This window comes from Manis pentadactyla, chromosome 1 (genome assembly GCF_030020395.1).
Source record: "Manis pentadactyla isolate mManPen7 chromosome 1, mManPen7.hap1, whole genome shotgun sequence".
NCBI classification, from domain to species: Eukaryota; Metazoa; Chordata; class Mammalia; order Pholidota; family Manidae; genus Manis; species Manis pentadactyla.
Window position 1 is genome coordinate 197,709,083 of NC_080019.1, and position 20,029 is coordinate 197,729,111.

Below are 20,029 nucleotides of genomic sequence, written 5' to 3' on the forward strand. Positions count from 1 at the left end.
CAATTTCAGTGATGGAGAATTCCTTTAAAAAGTAACTACAGTTGACCCTTGAACAGTGTGGGGGTCAGGGGCACCAATCCCCCATGAAGTTGAAAATGCCTGTATAACTTCTGATGCCCAAAACTTAACTACTAATAGCCTACTGTTGACCAGAAGCCTTACCATAGCATAAACGATTGACACATTTTGTATGTGTCTTATATACTTGTATTCTTACAGTAAAGTAAGCTAGAGAAAAGAAAATATTTTTTCAAATTGTCTCAAATCTCCAAAAAACTTTTCTAGTATATTTACTGGAAAAACCTGCTTGTAAGTAGACCTACACAGTTTAAACCTGTGCTGTTCAAGGGTCAACCATACATGCCAATTTTCAAAACCACTTTGTTTTCCATTTTTGTTTGTTAGTATATAACTTGGGTTAAAGAGGGATGATCTGTAAGTCATCCACGTGAGTGGCTGGGCCACCCTGCCCTGCGGCCACACTCCCAACCCAGTCAGGCTCCCGCCCTCCCGCCTCCTGGTCTCCCCACACGTCCAGCTCTCTATTTCGGGGTTTCGTGAAGGAAGCGTTTTAGGTGAGCCTGGGAGACGTTTTGGAGGGGTCATTGTAGAGTTTGTCAAAGGCTTTGCAAGTGGGAAATTGAGAGGTTGTTATTAATTTTAAGTGCCCATGACTATCAAAGTGACTGAAAAGACCACATATCATGAATGTTCATTAGATGCCACTTAAAAGTCAGAAGTTGAAAAGGGACCACAAGGGCCCAAATGATCCTTCAGGGGAAGAGGTGGCGCAGGTGCTGTCGGGCGCCCCACCCCAGCAGCAGCACGCCGACTTCTAGATGGTGTTGCAGGGGCGCCAGGTGGTCGGCAGCAGGATGGAGGCCCCTGTAGTTCAAAGGCACAGGGTGTAGCATTTACTTTACATTAAGGGTAAGAAGAAAGATCAGTTTCTGGCATGACAGCCTGAGAGGCAACATGGACATGGTAGCCAGTAAAACTGGTGAAAATTATTTTTTTTAAACCAACCATTTAAAGCCTTTAGAAATGGTCCTAAAGGCATACAGAAAATGAAGAAATATCTATACGGGCAAGTTTAGTAAGAAAAGCGAGAGTCTGTTACCTGACCCAAGAGTGTACCTTCCCTCCAACCTCCCAAATGACCCAGGCAGCAACTCCACTCAAAATGGTGCAGCTAAGAACATGGGCTCCTGCCCTCGGCTGCCTGTTGATGAGAGTGACTTCTGGGTGAGTGCATCTGAGAGGTGGAGGACCTCTCCTTCTGTTGGGGGAGCGTTGTGTATTTTCCTATGTTCTTGTCCCCTCTGCAACAAAGAATTGAAGGACAGAGACACAGTAGTGAAGTAGAGTAAAAGTTTTATTTAAAGTTACTTAAAGAGAGAAAATGTGCAGGTGTCCTCAGAAAGAAGAGCGCTGACAGATGGGGAAAAAGTTAAAATAACACACTTAGAAAGTGCTGGTGACCTCAGAGAGAAGCGCGCTGAAAGGTTGAGGGTCTGGGGTTTTATAGGTGATTGAGGATTTTCAGGAAAGCAACTAAGGGCCAGGTGCAGACCAGCCAAATTGCCCCAGAATGATGTTCATCTTTGATAGATATTAAGTTTTTGGGTTTTTTGGTTTTTTAACTTAACACAAGAAATATACTGCTTTGATCCTTTCCAGGATATCAGCTTCTGTCTAGAAGTGTGTCAATCAAGACTGTCTGCCTGGCCTCCAGGGTGGGCTGAGCCACTGTCCCGTTTGATTAAAATGCAATCTTAACAATAAGATAGATTTCTTCCTGAATAAGCTGGGCCTTTGAGCAGGTGCTAAAGTAAATCTTACAAAGGTATGGCTAATTGACACAGTGAAAACATAGACTATGGTGAGAGACTTTTCTTTATCTGGGGAGTATTCAAACTTCCAGGCCAAGTTGCTCCAGGCCTTGGAGCTTTACGTTTTTAACTGGTTAACTCTTTGAGTCCCTTCTAGTGGGCTTACTGGCCTTATTCTCTTTCCACCCAACTCATATCTATTTTCCTGCCTAACACTTCCATGCGCTCACTGCATGAAGCCCTACCTTCAGTGAGGTCCAGCTCATCAGATGGTGGTACCATGCCAGCAGAGGCATGCTGGGAAGACCTGAGGCTGCTGTCCCCCAAGCCACCGAGTGCTCAGCTCCAGAGCGGGGAGGCAGAGGAGGCCGTTGTTGCCACTCCAGGGCCCGGAACCCTGGCCCGGAGATCGCCTGCTGTGAGAAGCAAGCTATAGAACAGACAGCTCCCGGCCCCGCCAGGAGTGGATTTCATCTGCAGCAGAGCATAGACAGGTCCAACCACGAGCGCACTCTCAGAACCACAGAAGTGGTGAACAGAGATTGAGAAGAGATTCATAGATTAATGAAGGTACAGACTGAACTACAGGCCAGCTAGTCTGCAGGAGAATCAGGGAGAGAGACAGCTAGAACAGCTTTCCTGGGATTAGAACACATCTCAAGCACTGACCTCGGAAAGCATGTCATCAATGAACCCTGAATTGGACTGAATTAGGCTGTAAAGTAATTTATGCCCACAGATCATTGTTGAAAACAATAAAGCAATCAGTGGGCAAGCTGGAGCTTAACAGCTGGTGTGGCAGGGAGACCCCAGAGAGCCCCACCTAAAGCACCGGCACCCAGGGTAGCACACAGCCAGAGCTGCACCTCCCTGAGTAATACCACTGGCAGTTTAACACTGGGGGTGAGGGAACAGACCTCAGAGAGAGCAGGGAACTGGGACAAGGGTCAGGACACTGTAAAGCCTGCTTAGCCTGCAAAAAAGGCCCGGTTTATTCCTCAACTTAACCTATATGCTGTTCTTCCTCTTCTTCCAGCCCCTTAATTAAGTGACTTTGTAACCAGGACAAGAGACAGACCTCTGGAGTATAAATGACCACATGCGGATAAAGAATGCTGAGATCCAGAGCAACACAGTCACCTGAACAACCCCATTCTTAAGACAAAACTTGAAAGGAATCATTATTCACCTGTATACATCATGCCTTAGGCCGATCTCTACCCAAAGGGCCCCATAAAACCCCAATCCTAAACCCTAAGGTGTGCCTCCTCCCCGAGGTCGCCCACACACCTAAGTGTGTACTGTCTCTTCAGTCTTAAATGCAGTCTTTTCTCTCTTTCTGTTTTATTTCCCACCTGTAGGGAAGGGCCTGCAGGAAGCTCTGAGTAGGGCGGGGCCTGCACTCTCCCGCCCCCTGGGTGACCCGGATGGAACTGCAGCATTTCCATCGTGCTCTTCAGCAGCCTGCCTGAAAGGTCTTCTTTCCCTGCTTTGGGAAGTTCTCAGAACATAAACTCACTCCATCCAGTGCTCCATCGCTCCCGCAAATTACAGGGTGGTAGGGATATAATTGCCCCATTGTGCAGATGGAGCAGACACTGGACACCAGGTGACCCTGGCTTTAGGAGCTGGCAAGGGATTTGCCCTATGCTGAGCAGGAGTTCAGTGAATTTCCTATTCTCCCTCTGGCCTTTGCTTCCTGCTGCCTGTACGGCTGCACAAAGAGCGAGCCACTCTTCCTGGCACTGTGCACTCTGACACTCAGCACTACTCTTACTTAAATGAATTCCCTTCTTACCTGCACTCATTTGACCTGTTTGTGAATCCATTCCCCGTCACGGTCGTCCGAGTTGCAGGTAAGTGCACCTAGCCAGCAAGAGAGACCTCCCCAGGCTGGGCCGCCTGGCATCTACAGTGGTCCAGCCCCATCACTACAGCAATCCAGCCAGCCACAAAGCAAGTAAACACGGAGACAAGAACCACCATGGCGAGGGGATGGGCAAGAGCTCAGAGGTGCTACAATATGTTATCTAAAATGTCCATTTTCCCCCCAAATTACAAAACATGTAAAGAAACAGAACTATGACCTATACACCAGGAAAAAAGATAACAGAAACTGCTTGTGAGATCAACCAGATGTTGATTTAACGGACTTGAAAGCATCCATTTAAAGTATGTCACAAAACTAAAGGAAACCATGATCAAAGAAGGAAGGTCTGAGGACAGTATCACATCAAATAAAGAATATTAATAAGGAAATTAAAATGTAAAACATAAGGTAGACTATATATTTATGTATCATCACATAATATACATTATACAATATAAATATATATCTAAATAAATAAAAGAACCAAATGGAAATTTCTGGAGGTGGAAAAGTGCAATAATTGAACTGAAAAATTCACTAAGGGTGCCATTGAAAGTTTTACAGAAGAAAGAATTAGCAAACTTGAAGCCATGTAATAAGGATTACGCAAATCAAAGAACAGAGAGGGAAAAAGAAGGGTGACAAATGGACAGAGCCTCAGTATTGTGGGACAGCACGGAGCTCATTGATGTGTGTGATGGGATATCAAGAGTGAGAGAAAAGCAGAATTTTTTTTTTTAAGAATAATGGCTGAGATAAAATGGGAATCTAGTAACCACTAGTAAGTGGTTATTTATTTTTTTTTTAGATAATTATTTTTTATTGAAGGGTAGTTGACACACAGTAATACATTAGTTTCAGGTGTACAACACAGTGATTCAACATTTATATACATGATAATTCTAGGTACCAGCTATCACCATACCAAGTTGTTACAATATTTTGACTATATTCCTTATGCTATACATTACATCCCGGTTACTTATTTATTTTACAATTGGAAGTGTATATATATATATATATATATATATATATATATATATATATTTGTGTGTGTGTGTGAGGGCATCTCTCATATTTATTGATCAAATGGTTGTTAACAACAATAAAATTCTGTATAGGGGGGTCAATGCTCAATGCACAATCATTAATCCACCCCAAGCCTAATTTTTGTCAGTCTCCAATCTTCTGAAGCATAACAAACAAGTTCTTACACGGAGAACAAATTCTTACATAGTGAATAAGTTACATGGTGAACATTACAAGGGCAGTCATCACAGAAGCTTTCGGTTTTGCTCATGCATTATGAACTATAAACAGTTCAAATATGAATACTCATTTGATTTTTATACTTGATTTATATGTGGATACCACATTTCTCTCTTTATTATTATTTTTAATAAAATGCTGAAGTGGTAGGTAGATACAAGATAAAGGTAGAAAACATAGTTTAGTGTTGTAAGAGAGCAGATGTAGGTGATCAGGTGTGTGCCTGTAGACTATGTGTTAATCCAAGCTAGACGAGGGCAAAAAGACATCCAGGTATGCAGAAGATTTCTCTCAGAACAGGGGGGGTGAGGTTCTAAGCCTCACCTCTGTTGATCTCCAATTTCTCACCTGATGGCCCCCCTGCAACTGTGCCTGTCTTAGGTTGTTCCTCCCTTGAGGAATCTTACCCGTCTCTGGCTAACCAGTCATCTTCCAGGGCCATACAGGGAAATGTTAAGTTGGTAAGTGAGAGAGAAGCCTTATTGTTTGAAAAGGTTAGCTTTTTACTTCTTTGCATATTTATGCTCTGTGGCTTCTATGCCCAGCATTTGTCTTGAGGTACCTTTACCACTTGGAAGAATTATGATACTCGGTAAATTCGATATGAGGCACGAATTCTATATAAGGGTTGTAATTAGGAAGGAAGAAGAAAAGCTATAGAAGTAGCAGGTGGAAGAAACCATGGGAGGATTGATTATTTCTTTGACATATCTTCTTGTAGAGTAACTTCAGCATGTATAGGTTTTAAACTACTACTTAAATTGCGCACACACATTAACATAATAGGAGTACAGTTACGTAACCAAAGCATACCTGTAATTACCAGCCATCTCCAGTGAAGCCAAGAAAAACAGTTAGGCACCTTAGGCATTTGTGAAAACTTATCTATGATATGGTGGATATTGTCCAACTGAACTCGAACAGTCTGAGAGAAATCAGACAAATTAAAACAACCCATTCCTGGGGACTGTTCACATCCCATATGTTCTTTTAACAGTAAATAGTCTGTGGTTGTAAGATTTTGGAGTGCTACAATTTGCACTTCTCCTAATTCTTGGTTGAGTTCCAACAGTATAGATCCAGTCAAATTTGTTGTTTTACTGTATGCACAGGCCAGCTTAGATATCTCCTTCATTCCCATGGCAAGTCCAGGAACTGGTGGGATGAGTGCATCTACAGCTGTAGCAGTGCGTGGATCTTTGTTGGGGTTTTTTGATGATCATCTTCTGGCATGAGTCTTCCAGAGAGTGCTGATGTTGGAAGTTCTTTTTCATATCGTATCTTAGTTCATTTCAGGATAGCCCAATTAGGCTTTGATACTCTGTATAAATACAAACAGACGCTTTGCCTACACTTTTATATGCCCTTTATACCCTTGTGTAGAACTCATTGGAGGTCTCCACACAGGAACTGCCTTTTTTTTTGTATCATTAATCTACACTTACATAACGAATATTATGTTTACTAGGCTCTCCCCTATACCAGGTCCCCCCTATAAACCCCTTTACAGTCACTGTCCATCAGCATAGCAAATGTTGTAGAATCACTACTTGCCTTCTCTGTGTTGTACAGCCTTCCCCTTTCTCCCACCCCCCCATGCATGCTAATCTTAATACCCCTCTTCTTCTCCCCCCCCTTATCCTCCCTATCCACCCATCCTCCCCAGTCCCTTTCCCTTTGGTACCTGTTAGTCCATTCTTGAGTTCTGTGATTCTGTTGCTGTTTTGTTCCTTCAGTTTTTCCTTTGTTCTTATATTCCACAGATGAGTGAAGTCATTTGGTATTTCTCTTTCTCCGCTTGGCTTGTTTCACTGAGCATAATACCCTCCAGATCCATCCATGTTGCTGCAAATGGTAAGATTTGCCCTTTTCTTATGGCTGAGTAGTATTCCATTGTGTATATGTACCACATCTTCTTTATCCATTCATCTATTGATGGACATTTAGGTTGCTTCCAATTCTTGGCTATTGTAAATAGTGCTGCGATAAACATAGGAGTGCATTGGTCTTTCTCATACTTGATTGCTGCATTCTTAGGGTAAATTATAGGAGTGCAATTCCTGGGTCAAATGGTAAGTCTGTTTTGAGCATTTTGATGTACCTCCATACTGCTTTCCACAATGGTTGAACTAATTTACATTCCCACCAGCAGTGTAGGAGGGTTCCCCTTTCTCCACAGCCAACATTTGTTGTTGTTTGTCTTTTGGATGGCAGCCATCCTTACTGGTGTGAGGTGATACCTCATTGTAGTTTTAATTTGCATTTCTCTGATAATTAGCGATGTGGAGCATCTTTTCATGTGTCTGTTGGCCATCTGTATTTCTTTTTTGGAGAACTGTCTGTTCAGTTCCTCTGCCCATTTTTTAATTGGGTTATTTGTCTTTTGTTTGTTGAGGCGTGTGAGCTCTTTATATATTCTGGACATCAAGCCTTTATCGGATGTGTCATTTTCAAATATATTCTCCCGTACTGTAGGGTTCCTTTTTGTTCTATTGATGGTGTCTTTTGCTGTACAGAAGCTTTTCAGCTTAATATAGTCCCACTTGTTCATTTTTGCTGTTGTTTTCCTTGCCCGGGGAGATATGTTCAAGAAGAGGTCACTCATGTTTATGTCTAAGAGGTTTTTGCCTATGTTTTCTTCCAAGAGTTTAATGGTTTCATGACTTACATTCAGGTCTTTGATCCATTTTGAGTTTACTTTTGTATATGGGGTTAGACAATGGTCCAGTTTCATTCTCCTACATGTAGCTGTCCAGTTTTGCCAGCACCATCTGTTGAAGAGACTGTCATTTCGCCATTGTATGTCCATGGCTCCTTTATCAAATATTAATTGACCATATATGTCTGGGTTAATGTCTGGATTCTCTAGTCTGTTCCATTGGTCTGTGGCTCTGTTCTTGTGCCAGTACCAAATTTTCTTGATTACTATGGCTTTATAATAGAGGTTGCAGTTGGGGAGTGAGATCCCCCCTACTTTATTCTTCTTTCTCAGGATTGCTTTGGCTATTCGGGGTTTTTGGTGTTTCCATATGAATTTTTGAATTATTTGTTCTAGTTCATTGAGGAATGTTGCTGGTAGTTTCATAGGGATTGCATCAAATCTGTATATTGCTTTGGGCAGGATGGCCATTTTGACGATATTAATTCCTCCTGGGCACGAGCATGGGATGAGTTTCCATCTGTTAGTGTCCCCTTTAATTTCTCTTAAGAGTGACTTGTAGTTTTCAGAGTATAAGTCTTTCACTTCTTTGGTTAGGTTTATTCCTAGGTATTTTATTTTTTTTTGATGCAATTGTGAATGGAGTTGTTTCCCTGATTTCTCTTTCTGTTGGTTCATTGCTAGTGTATAGGAAAGCCACAGATTTGTGTGTGTTGATTTTGTATCCTGCAACTTTGCTGTATTCCAGTATCAGTTCTAGTAGTTTTGGGGTGGAGTCTTTAGGGTTTTTTATGTACAGTATCATGTCATCTGCAAATAGTGACAATTTAATTTCTTCTTTACCAATCTTGATTCCTTGTATTTTTTTGTTTTGTCTGATTGCCGTGGCCAGGACCTCCAGTACTATGTTAAATAACAGTGGGGAGATTGGGCATCCCTGTCTAGTTCCCGATCTCAGAGGAAATGCTTTCAGGTTCTCGCTGTTCAATATAATGTTGGCTGTGGGTTTATCATAGATGGCCTTTATTATGTTGAGGTACTTGCCCTCTATTCCCATTTTGCTGAGAGTTTTTAACATGAATGGATGTTGAACTTTGTCAAATGCTTTTTCAGCATCTATGGAGATGATCATGTGGTTTTTGTCTTTCTTTTTGTTGATGTGGTGGATGATGTTGATGGACTTTCGAATGTTGTACCATCCTTGCATCCCTAGGATGAATACCACTTGGTCATGGTGTATGATCCTTTTGATGTATTTTTGAATTCGGTTTGCTAATATTTTGTTGAGTATTTTTGCATCTACGTTCATCAGGGATATTGGTCTGTAGTTTTCTTTTTTGGTGGGGTCTTTGCCTGGTTTTGGTATTAGGGTGATGTTAGCTTCATAGAATGAGTTTGGGAGTATCCCCTCCTCCTCTATTTTTTGGAAAATTTTAAGGAGAATGGGTATTATGTCTTCCCTGTATGTCTGATAAAATTCCGAGGTAAATCCATCTGGCCCGGGGGTTTTGTTCTTTGGTAGTTTTTTGATTACCTCTTCAATTTCGTTGCTGGTAATTGGTCTGTTTAGATTTTCTGTTTCTTTCTGGGTCAATCTTGGAAGGTTGTATTTTTCTAGGAAGTTGTCCATTTCTCCTAGGTTTCCCAGCTTGTTAGCATATAGGTTTTCATAGTATTCTCTAATAATTCTTTGTATTTCTGTGGGGTCCGTCGTGATTTTTCCTTTCTCGTTTCTGATACTGTTGATTTGTGTTCACTCTCTTTTCCTCTTAATAAGTCTGGCTAGAGGCTTATCCATTTTGTTTATTTTCTCGAAGAACCAGCTCTTGGTTTCATTGATTTTTGCTATTGTTTTATTCTTCTCAATTTTATTTATTTCTTCTCTGATCTTTATTATGTCCCTCCTTCTGCTGACCTTAGGCCTCATCTGTTCTTCTTTTTCCAATTTCGATAATTGTGACATTAGACCATTCATTTGGGATTGCTCTTCCTTTTTTAAATGTGCTTGGATTGCTATATACTTTCCTCTTAAGACTGCTTTTGCTGTGTCCCACAGAAGTTGGGGCTTAGTGTTGTTGTTGTCATTTGTTTCCATATATTGCTGGATCTCCATTTTGATTTGGTCATTGATCCATTGATTATTTAGGAGCGTGTTGTTAAGCCTCCACGCGTTTGTGAGCCTTTTTGCTTTCTTTGTACAGTTTATTTCTAGTTTTATGCCTTTGTGGTCTGAAAAGTTGGTTGGTAGGATTTCAGTCTTTTGGAATTTTCTGAGGCTCTTTTTGTGGCCTAATATGTGGTCTATTCTGGAGAATGTTCCATGTGCACTTGAGAAGAATGTATATTCTGTTGCTTTTGGATGTAGAGTTCTATAGATGTCTATTAGGTCCATCTGCTCTACTGTGTTGTTCAGTGCTTCCGTGTCCTAATTTATTTTCTGCCCGGTGGATCTATCCTTTGGGGTGAGTGGTGTGTTGAAATCTCCTAGAATGAGTGCATTGCAGTCTATTTCCCCCTTTAGTTCTGTTAGTATTTGTTTCCCATATGCTGGTGCTCCTGTGTTGGGTGCATATATATTTAGAATGGTTATATCCTCTTGTTGGACTGAGCCCTTTATCATTATGTAGTGTCCTTCTTTATCTCTTGTTACTTTCTTTGTTTTGAAGTCTATTTTGTCTGATATTAGTACTGCAACCCCTGCTTTCTTCTCACTGTTGTTTGCCTGAAATACGTTTTTCCATCCCTTGACTTTTAGTCTGTACATGTCTTTGGGTTTGAGGTGAGTTTCTTGTAAGCAGCATATAGATGGGTCTTGCTTTTTTATCCATTCTATTACTCTGTGTCTTTTGATTGGTGCATTCAGTCCATTAACATTTAGGGTGACTATTGAAAGACATGCACTTATTGCCATTGCAGGCTTTAAATTCGTGGTTACCAAAGGTTCAAGGTTAGCCTCTTTAGTATCTTACTGCCTAACTTAGCTCGCATATTGAGCTGTTATATACACTGTCTGGAGATTCTTTTCTTCTCTCCCTCCTTATTCCTCCTCCTCCATTCTTCATATGTTGGATGTTTTGTTCTGTGCTCTTTTTAGGAGTGCTCCCATCTAGAGCAGTCCCTGTAAGATGTTCTGTAGAGGTGGTTTGTAGGAAGCAAATTCCCTCAGCTGTTGTTTGTCTGGGAATTGTTTAATCCCACCATCATATTTGAATGATAGTCGTGCTGGATACAGTATCCTTGGTTCAAGGCCCTTCTGTTTCATTTCATTTAATATATCATGCCATTCTCTTCTGGCCTGTAAGGTTTCTGTCGAGAAGTCTGATGTTAGCCTGACGGGTTTTCCTTTATAGGTGACCTTTTTCTCTCTAGCTGCCTTTAAAACTCTTTCCTTGTCCTTGATCTCTGCCATTTTAATTATTATGTGTCTTGGCGTTGTCCTCCTTGGATCCTTTCTGTTGGGGGTTCTGTGTATTTCTGTGGTCTGTTCGATTATTTCCTCCCCCAGTTTGGGGAAGTTTTCAGCAATTATTTCTTCCAAGATACTTTCCATCCCGTTTCCTCTCTCTTCTTCTTCTGGTACCCCTATAATACGGATATTGTTCCTTTTGGATTGGTCACACAGTTCTCTTAACATTGTTTCATTCCTGGAGATCCTTTTATCTCTCTCTATGTCAGCTTCTATGCGTTCCTGTTCTCTGGTTTCAATTCCATCAATGGCCTCTTGCATCCTATCCATTCTGCTTATAAACCCTTCCAGAGTTTGTTTCATTTCTGCGATCTCCTTTCTGGCATCTGGGATCTCCCTCCGGACTTCATCCCATATCTCTTGCGTATTTCTCTGCATCTCTGTCAGCATGTTTATGATTCTTATTTTGAATTCTTTGTCAGGAAGACTGGTTAGGTCTGTCTCCTTCTCTGGTGTTGTCTCTGTGATCTTTGCCTGTAGTTTTGCCTTTTCATGGTGATAGGAATAGTTTGCAGACCTGGGACGAGTGACGGCTGGAAGAACTTCCCTTCTTGTTGGTTTGTGGCCCTCCTCTCCTGGGAGAACAGCGACCTCTAGTGGCTTGTGCTGGGTAGCTGCACGCAGGCAGGGCTTCTGCTTCTTGCCCGGCTGCTGTGGAGTTTATCTCCGCTGTTGCTGTGGGCGTGGCCTGGCTCGGGCCGCTGCTCCAAAATTGTGGATTCCCATTGGAGGGGGAGTGGCCTGGAGGCTATTTATCTCTGTAAGGGGCCTCCGAGCTCCCTGCAGCCCAGCGGATTAGGGTGCCCAGAGATCCCCGGATTCTCTACCTCTGGATTAAGTGTCCCGCCCTGCCCCTTTAAGACTTCCAAAAAGCACCCGTCAAAACAAAACAATGACCAGAAAAAAGGAAAAAAAAATTTTTTTTGAAATCAAGAAAATAAAAAAAAATAATAAAAAATGGCCGCTCATTTTTCTTTATTCTCCAGCGCCAGCCTCAGCCATCTTCTCACCGGTCTTGCTGCCCTGTTTCCCTAGTATTGGGGTCCCTATCCCTTTAAGACTTCCAAAAAGCACTCGCGAAAACAAAATAGCAAAAAAAAAAATGGCTGCTCGCTTTTCTTATGTCCACTGGTGCCAGGCCTCCGGTACCCATTCACTGTTCTTGCTGCCCTGTTTCCCTCATATCCAGGGCCCCCTGCACACGCACTGTGTCTGTGCTCTGGCCCGGATGGCTGGGGCTGGGTGTTCGGCAGTCCTGGGCTCCATCTCCCTCCCGCTCTGCCTACTCTTCTCCTGCCGGGAGCTTGGGGGAGGGGCGCTCGGTTCCTGTGGGACTGGGGCTTGTATCTTACCCCCTTTACAAGGCACTGGGTTCTCGCAGGTATGGATGTGGTCTGGTTGTTGTCCTGTGTCCTCCGGTCTCTATTCTAGGAAGAGTTGTCTTTGTTATATTTTCATAGATATATGTGGTTTTGGGAGGAGATTTCCGCTGCTCTACTCACGCTGCCATCTTGGCTCTGATCCACCCAGGCTTTTTTGTATGTATGTATGTATGTATGTATGTATGTATTTATTTTAATTCATTTTATTATCATTAATCTACAATTACATGAAGAACATTATGGTTTCTAGACTCCCCCCTTCACCAAGTCCCCCCCCAAACCCCATTACAGTCACTGTCCATCAGCGTAGTAAGATGCTGTAGACTCACTACTTGTCTTCTCTGTGTTGCACATCCCTCCCTATGCCCCCCCACATTATACATGCTAATCGTAAAGCCCCCTTTTTCCCTGCCCTTATCCCTCCCTTCCCACCCCTCCTGCCCAGTCCCTTTCCCTTTGGTAACCGTTAGTCCAGTCTTGGGTTCTGTGATTCTGCTGCTGTTTTGTTCCTTCAGTTTTTCTTTGTTCTTATACTCCACATATGAGTGAAATCATTTGGTACTTGTCTTTCTCCGCCTGGCTTATTTCACTGAGCATAATACCCTCTAGCTCCATCCATGTTGTTGCAAATGGTAGGATTTGTTTTTTTTATGGCTGAGTAATATTCCCTTGTGTATATGTACCACATCTTCTTTATCCATTCATCCACTGATGGGCATTTAGGTTGCTTCCATTTCTTAGCTATTGTAAATAGTGCTGCGATAAACATAGGGGCGCACCTGTCTTTTTCAAACTGGAATGCTGCATTCTTAGGGTAAGGGTACAGACTTTTATTTAGAGATAAAGTGAAAGGACAGAGCTCCCGGCTCACACCAAGAGGGGACAAGAGAGCCCGTCGTGGTGCGTTGTCTAGGGGTTTTATAGGCAGTCGAGGATATTTGGGAACCTGAAAACAAAGCTTAGGGGTATGGACTTGTTAAGTGGTCCCTGAATATTAAAAATTAACTTAACATAGGGAATTTCCTGCCTTGATCTCTCTCTGGGACACCTGAGTCTTGGTCTGGGAGCATATCAGAAGACCACCTGCCCAGCCCCCAGGTGGGCCGAGGCATTGTCTATTTGCTAAAGAATACTGTCTCTTAAACTTCCTGGGTGTTAAAATGCACTCTTATTTTTAAGATGAATTCTTCCTGCCTTTTACCATGCTGTCTACAGCTGGGTCTGCATGCTAAATTAGTTGCTCAGTTTGCAAAGTGACCTCCTCAGATCTGAAGGAGGAAAGACAGCACATAGGCCTGGGCCTTTTAGCATGCTAAAGTGAATCTTACACATGATTACAAATGATTAGCATAACAAAACATGTGCTACTCTTCTTTATCTGGGGAACATTAACTGATCTCACTGAAGAATGATTCGAGCTTAATGTTCAACATAGAGTTTTAGTAGGGGGGAGGTTTCCTTGCATGTAGTTACATTGCTCTGACTGCAAACATCCTGCCTTGCTTTCTCCGGAGGCCCTCACCCTACTCTGACTAGACCCACAGTCCCTGTCTCTCCTTGACTGTTTGCTAAGTTCATTCTTCGAATCCACAAACAAGAACCCAGGCATCAGTAAGACAAGACACCAAAGTCAAGAAAGCAAAGTAAGTTTTAATACACTCTGCACAGAGTAACAGAGCGGGCCTGCCTAAGACAAGACAGGCAGGTGTGGATGCTCATTCTGAGGCTGCTTTTATGTGGTTTTGGCAGGACAGAGAGGTCCTTAATTGACAGCTGTCAGCTCTCTAGGCTTCTTCTGATTGGTGAAATTGGGACAGGGCTGTGCTGTGCCTGTGCCTCTGATGTTTCTTATCTGGGGGGACCCTGGACATTTCCTGAGTCACTCTTGGACCCTGTGGATTAATCTGATAACTCTTTGAGTCATTTCTGGCTTTCTGGTTCTGTTTGATCAACTTCCTGAGTCGTCTTTGGGGGGCCCTTTCTCCTTTCCATCCTGCTCATTTCTTTCTTTCTGCGTAACATAATTATATTACGGAAAATACTGAAAAAACCTGGACTGGATCACTGATGGAAAAAGTAAGCGGCACTCTGAAGTCTTGGAATGTTGACGCTGTATTTCACACTGGCAGGCTCAGAGGGGAGTAATTTTTCAGAAAGTCTGAGCCCCCAACAAAGGTAAAAGGAGCAATATATATTTTTCTGCTTTTTTATGTGTAACATTCCTACATGCACAGCAAGTGAGCAGGCAGGGGGAGGGAGTTTAGGGAGTGAACCTTGGGACCCAGTGCTCGGCAGATCGGGAAACCAAGGGAGTGTTTTTTTTGTTATTTGTGTTGAGGAGAGGGGGCAAGATGGAGGGGAGCCCACCGGGGCTATGTTACTGCCTTTATCAATCTTCTCTATCAATTACTTTTTAATTTTAGCTTAAGCTGGAAGTTTAGATCATTGATTTAATTTTTTTTCTTCCAACATAAGCAATTAAAGCACCAATTTCTCTCTAAGCTCTGTTCTATCTTCATCCCCCAATTTAATATGATCAGTCCATTTTGGCTGTTATAATGAAAATACCATAAACTGTGTGGTGTATAAACAACAAACATTTATGTCTTACAGTTCTGGACGCTGGGAAGTCCAAGATCACAGTGCAGACACTTCAGTGTCTACTGAGGGTTTCCTGGTTCATAAATGGCAGTCTTTCTTGCTGACGGGCAGTGAGCTCTCTGGGGTCTATCTTACAAGGTTACTACTGTCTTGCCAATGGGTTTCAGCTCTGCGCGAGTTCGCTATGGATTCAGTGTGACCAAAGAAATTGACAGCAAAACGTTCTTGGGGTAAAAGGGTTATACCCAGCTTTATTACCAGGTGGTCAGTCACTAAAATCCCATTCACTCAGAGCGAGTCTGCATGCAGCAAGCTGGTCTCTGCCTCTGGGCCTCTGTCCTCGGTGCTACCACCACTCCAGCCTCTGCTCTGCTCTCCTGCAGCCTTGCAGCCCTGCTACCATGACGCGCCCAGAGCACTGGGCGGAGCTCTTTATATAGAGTCAACAGCCATGTATTGCCCACAGGTGTGCAGTGATCTAGTCAACCAGGGCCAGGTGAGAATCCTGGCCACAGGAACTCTCATTTTATCCACACAGATATTCAGACCTCAGCAGTACCTTTTCATTATCATGCAATTTGAATTTTAAAAATCCCTTTGGTTTCTTCCTTTGAACCATGGGTTATTTAGATCTATGCTGCTTTATTTACAATTAATTTGAGTTTTTCTAGATTTCTGTTTTGATTCCTAATCTCTTTCACTATTATTAGGCAGGAAAATACACATGAGGGGGGTGGAAAGAGAAAGGCCAAGAAAGTCCACTAAAAAGGCCCAGAGTTAATTAATTAAAGCTCAAAAAGCCAGGAGCAACTTGGCCTGGAATGTTTGAATATTCCCCAGATAAAGGAGGGTATCTCAGCATAGCCCATGTCTTTATTATGTTAATCATGCAGGCCCAGCTTGTTTTTTAACTTTACGTAAATGCTGTTTTTTTTCTCCTTCTGGCCCTAATCAAGTAGTTTGTAACCTCAGCAACTAATTTAGCATGCAGGCCCAGCTGTAAACATAGTAAAAGGCAGGAAGGATTCCATCTTATGTAAAGAAGTGCAAAGAGCAGCAAAAGACAGGAAAAAGAACTAATAAAACCTAGCTAAACCCTAGAGAAAGAGCCACCCAGTTTTCATAGAAACTGCCCGAAGCTAACACGCCTGCCCTAAGTTAGATAACCAGAGGTGGGCAGTAGCCTCGGGACATAACCCGTGATAAGTCACGTAGACACACTTGTGTGAGCTAGAGATTACGGGAGGCGGTTAGGTAACCAGGGCGTTCTCGTTTCAACTCCATTGGTTAAAACATAGAATATATAGAATATGTTTTAAAATTATTGGTTGTAGAAATGCACGGGCTTCGGTGCAACAGCTGTGAAAACCCTATATAATCCCTACCTAAAGTTGCCTAGGGGTCAGCAGCTTGGACTCGGCCTGCGTGTCAGGGGAGGTGCTGTCGGCCCCAGCTAGCTGGCTAAATAAAGACTTTGCTTGGATTTACATCTCCTTGTCCGTGTGGTTTGCTCTCTGGGGAAACCCCAGAGTCCTGGACCCTAACATTTTGGGTGCTCGTCCGGGATCTGAGCGGCTTCCCTGAGAACAAAGGACGGCTGGAGGCAAGGTCTAATTGTCCGGACGGGGTAGTGTAATTCGAGGGTCGCCCCCTCGTGTCTGCATAAACCCATTATAAAGCGGGAGTCGCCATCCTGTGTATGGTCTCGGGTTAGTGACCCCGAGTGAAGAAGTCTGGGTTGGTAGTCCCGGCCCCCAAGTTAGCGACCCTGGGTGAAGTCCAGGTAACCAATCCTGGCCCTGGGGTCCGAGTGACTCGGCCTTGGGAAGGCAAGTCTGATCGGCAGGAACCTGGCGCCCGAGGAGGAAAAGATAGAGCTCGCCACCCTGCGGCAGTCCGAGTGGATGCCTTTCGGGAGAATCACAACAGTTTTTGAGGATCCTGAAAGTGGTGAGTGTGGTGCGCACCAGAGTGAGAGAAGGACTGGTCCGAGCGAGTGCAATCAGATGTGGTGTGTGTGTTTAGTGTTATTGTTGCTTGTTTTATTGTGTTTTGGTTTATATTTCTTTCTGCGCTTTTCATTTTAAGTTTCCCCTATTCTGAGGTTCTCCTGTTCTTTCCGTTCCTCCTTTCTGCCACTAAATCATTCCTCGCGGGCACGGGTCGGGCAATTAAGAGCCATTAGGGCGCCTGCCGCTAGAAGACTCCCGTGACAGGATAAGGGGGTCACAGCCGCGAATCCCAGATAAATTCTCGTCCCCCGCAGAAGAAAAAACTGTGCAACGACAGGCACCCGTTCACAAGCACATACACCAGTCATCTTGTTTTAAGTGGCATCTCTATCCTTCACCTTTGTCTTCCTCACTATGGGCCAAACTCAGGCTACTCCTAAAGGTCTGATCCTTTCCCATTTTCCGAAGGTCAAGGAACAGGCCTTAAATATGGGTCTTAGCATCAAGAAAAGTAAGCTCGACACCTTTTACTCGGCCAAGTGGCCTTCCTTTGGAGTAGGCTGGCCGATGCAGGGGTCTCTTTCCTTGGATCTTATCGGCAAAGTCAAAGCCATTATCTCCCGGCCAGACCCTGAGGGCCACCCCGACCAACTTCCCTATATTCTTGTCTGGGAAAATTTGGCCGAGAATCCCCCTTCCTGGCTGAGGCCCTTTTTGGTGGGGAAACCTCACACCGACCCACTAAAGACCTCCGTCCTAGTTGCCTGGGAAGATTTAAAGCCCTCTGATCGCAGGGCCAGAACCCCGAGTGCGCCACCCGTTCTCCTGGACAGTTCTCCCCTCTACCCCCCTCTGCAAATTGAGCGGCCACCCCCGTATGCGGCTCCGAGGGAGGAATGGGGTGAAGCCGCCGTGGGGGTAGAAAACAAGGTTGGGGAGCCCAGCAGGGACCAGGCGGCCGCAGCTTTTCCAGACTCTCCAGCAAGAGAGGGCAGGAGGCCAGAGATAGCGAGAGGAATGCAGTTAAGGCCTCGGGGGGCCAGGGAACAAGAAGGGGAGGCTCCCTCCTCCACCTCAGAAAGAGCAGTGCTGGTCCTGCCTGTGCGTGCCATTGGTGCAGGCAGTCCGGACGGAGCTCAACAATATCAGTACTGGCCTTTTTCATCTACTGACCTCTATAATTGGAAGACTCAGAACCCTCCCTTCTCGGAGGACCCCAAGTGTCTTATAGGTCTGGTGGAGTCCATTATGTTTACCCATTGTCCCACATGGGACGACTGCCAGCAATTGCTCCGCACCCTCTTCACAATGGAAGAGTGAGAGCGTATCCTCAATGAGGCCAGGAAAAATGTCCTCGGAGAAAATGGAAGACCCACTACCCTCCAGCCCATCATCGACAAGGCGTTCCCACTTGCGCGCCCAAATGGGGACTTTGGGACTGCAGAAGGTAGGGAGCGTCTCCGGGTCTACCGCCAGACTCTGATGATTGGTTGCCAGGCGGCCCACTAACCTGGCTAAGGTAAAAACTATTGTTCAGGGGGAAATGGAAAGCCCGGCCGCGTATCTGGAAAGGCTGTTTGATGCTTACAGGCAATATACCCCCATAAACCCAGAAGCAGAGGAACATAGATCAGCTGTAGTCCTTTCATTCATCAACCAAGCAGCCCCCGATATCCGGAGGAAACTCCACAAGCGGGATGACCTGGGGGAAATATCTATTAGAGAAATGCTGCAGCAAGCGGAGAAGGTCTTCAATGCTAGGGAAACTCCAGAAGACAGAGAGGAAAGGCTGAGGAAAGAGAAATGGGTAATGCAGGAGAAAAATAGGAAAGAAGACAGAGAATTTCAGAGGAGGGAGAATAAGAAGCAGAGGGAGGAGATGGCCAGGATATTCCTGGCCGGGGTGAAGGAGAGCCCTAGATCACCTCAAAGAACGGGGCCCCGCCAATCCTGACTAGGACGAGATCAATGCGCCCTGTGTAAGAGATATGGACATTGGAAGAGGGAGTGCCCCAAAAGGAGGGAACAAGGCAGAGGGAACCCCATTAAGACCCTACACCTAGGAGAGGAGAATTGACGGGGACGGGGCTCAGCACCCCTCCCCGAGTCCTGGGTAACCCTGTGCGTAGAGGAGACTCCCATTGGGTTCATGGTAGATACTGGGGCACAGTATTCAGTTCTCAACCAAGCCCACGGTCCCCTAAACCCAGGACGCACAACTATAGTCCAAGGAGTGACAGGGTCCAAGAGATGTGCCTGGACTACTAACAGAAAAGTGGACCTAGGAAGGCATCAGGTCGCTCACTCATTTCTGGTTGTACCCGAGAGCCCCGCACCATTGCTGGGCAGAGACTTACTAACCAAGGTTGGGGCGCGCATCCATTTTGAACCCGAGGGGATAAAGATCATAGACAAAGAAGAGCAGCTCTTACAACCGGTACATTTGTTGACTCTATCCCTGGCCAATGAACATCACCTGTTTCAGGTGGATCAAGAAGAGGGGGGCCAAGGAGAACAGAGAGAAATTGACTTTTGGTTGCAGAGGTTCCCTTCCGCATGGGCCGAAACTGGAGGAATCGGTCTCGCCAAACATCTGCCCCCGGTTGTTGTTCAACTCAAAGCAGCGGCCCTACCCATCCGGGTCCGGCAGTATCCAATACCGGAAGTGGCTAAGAAAGGGATAGCACCCCATATCCACAGACTGTTGGAGACAAGAATCCTTAAACCCTGCCGATCCGCATGGAATACGCCCCTGCTTCCAGTAAGGAAGCCTGGCATTGGAGATTACAGACCGGTGCAGGACTTGCGAAAGGTCAATGAGAGAATAGAAGACATCCACCCTACAGTGCCCAACCCTTACACTCTACTCAGCCACCTGCCACCCTCACATGTGTGGTATACTACTCTGGACCTGAAAGATGCCTTCTTCAGTATCCCACTCTCTGAAGTTAGTCAGCCTTTGTTTGCCTTTGAGTGGCAGGAGCCAGGGGGAGGAAGA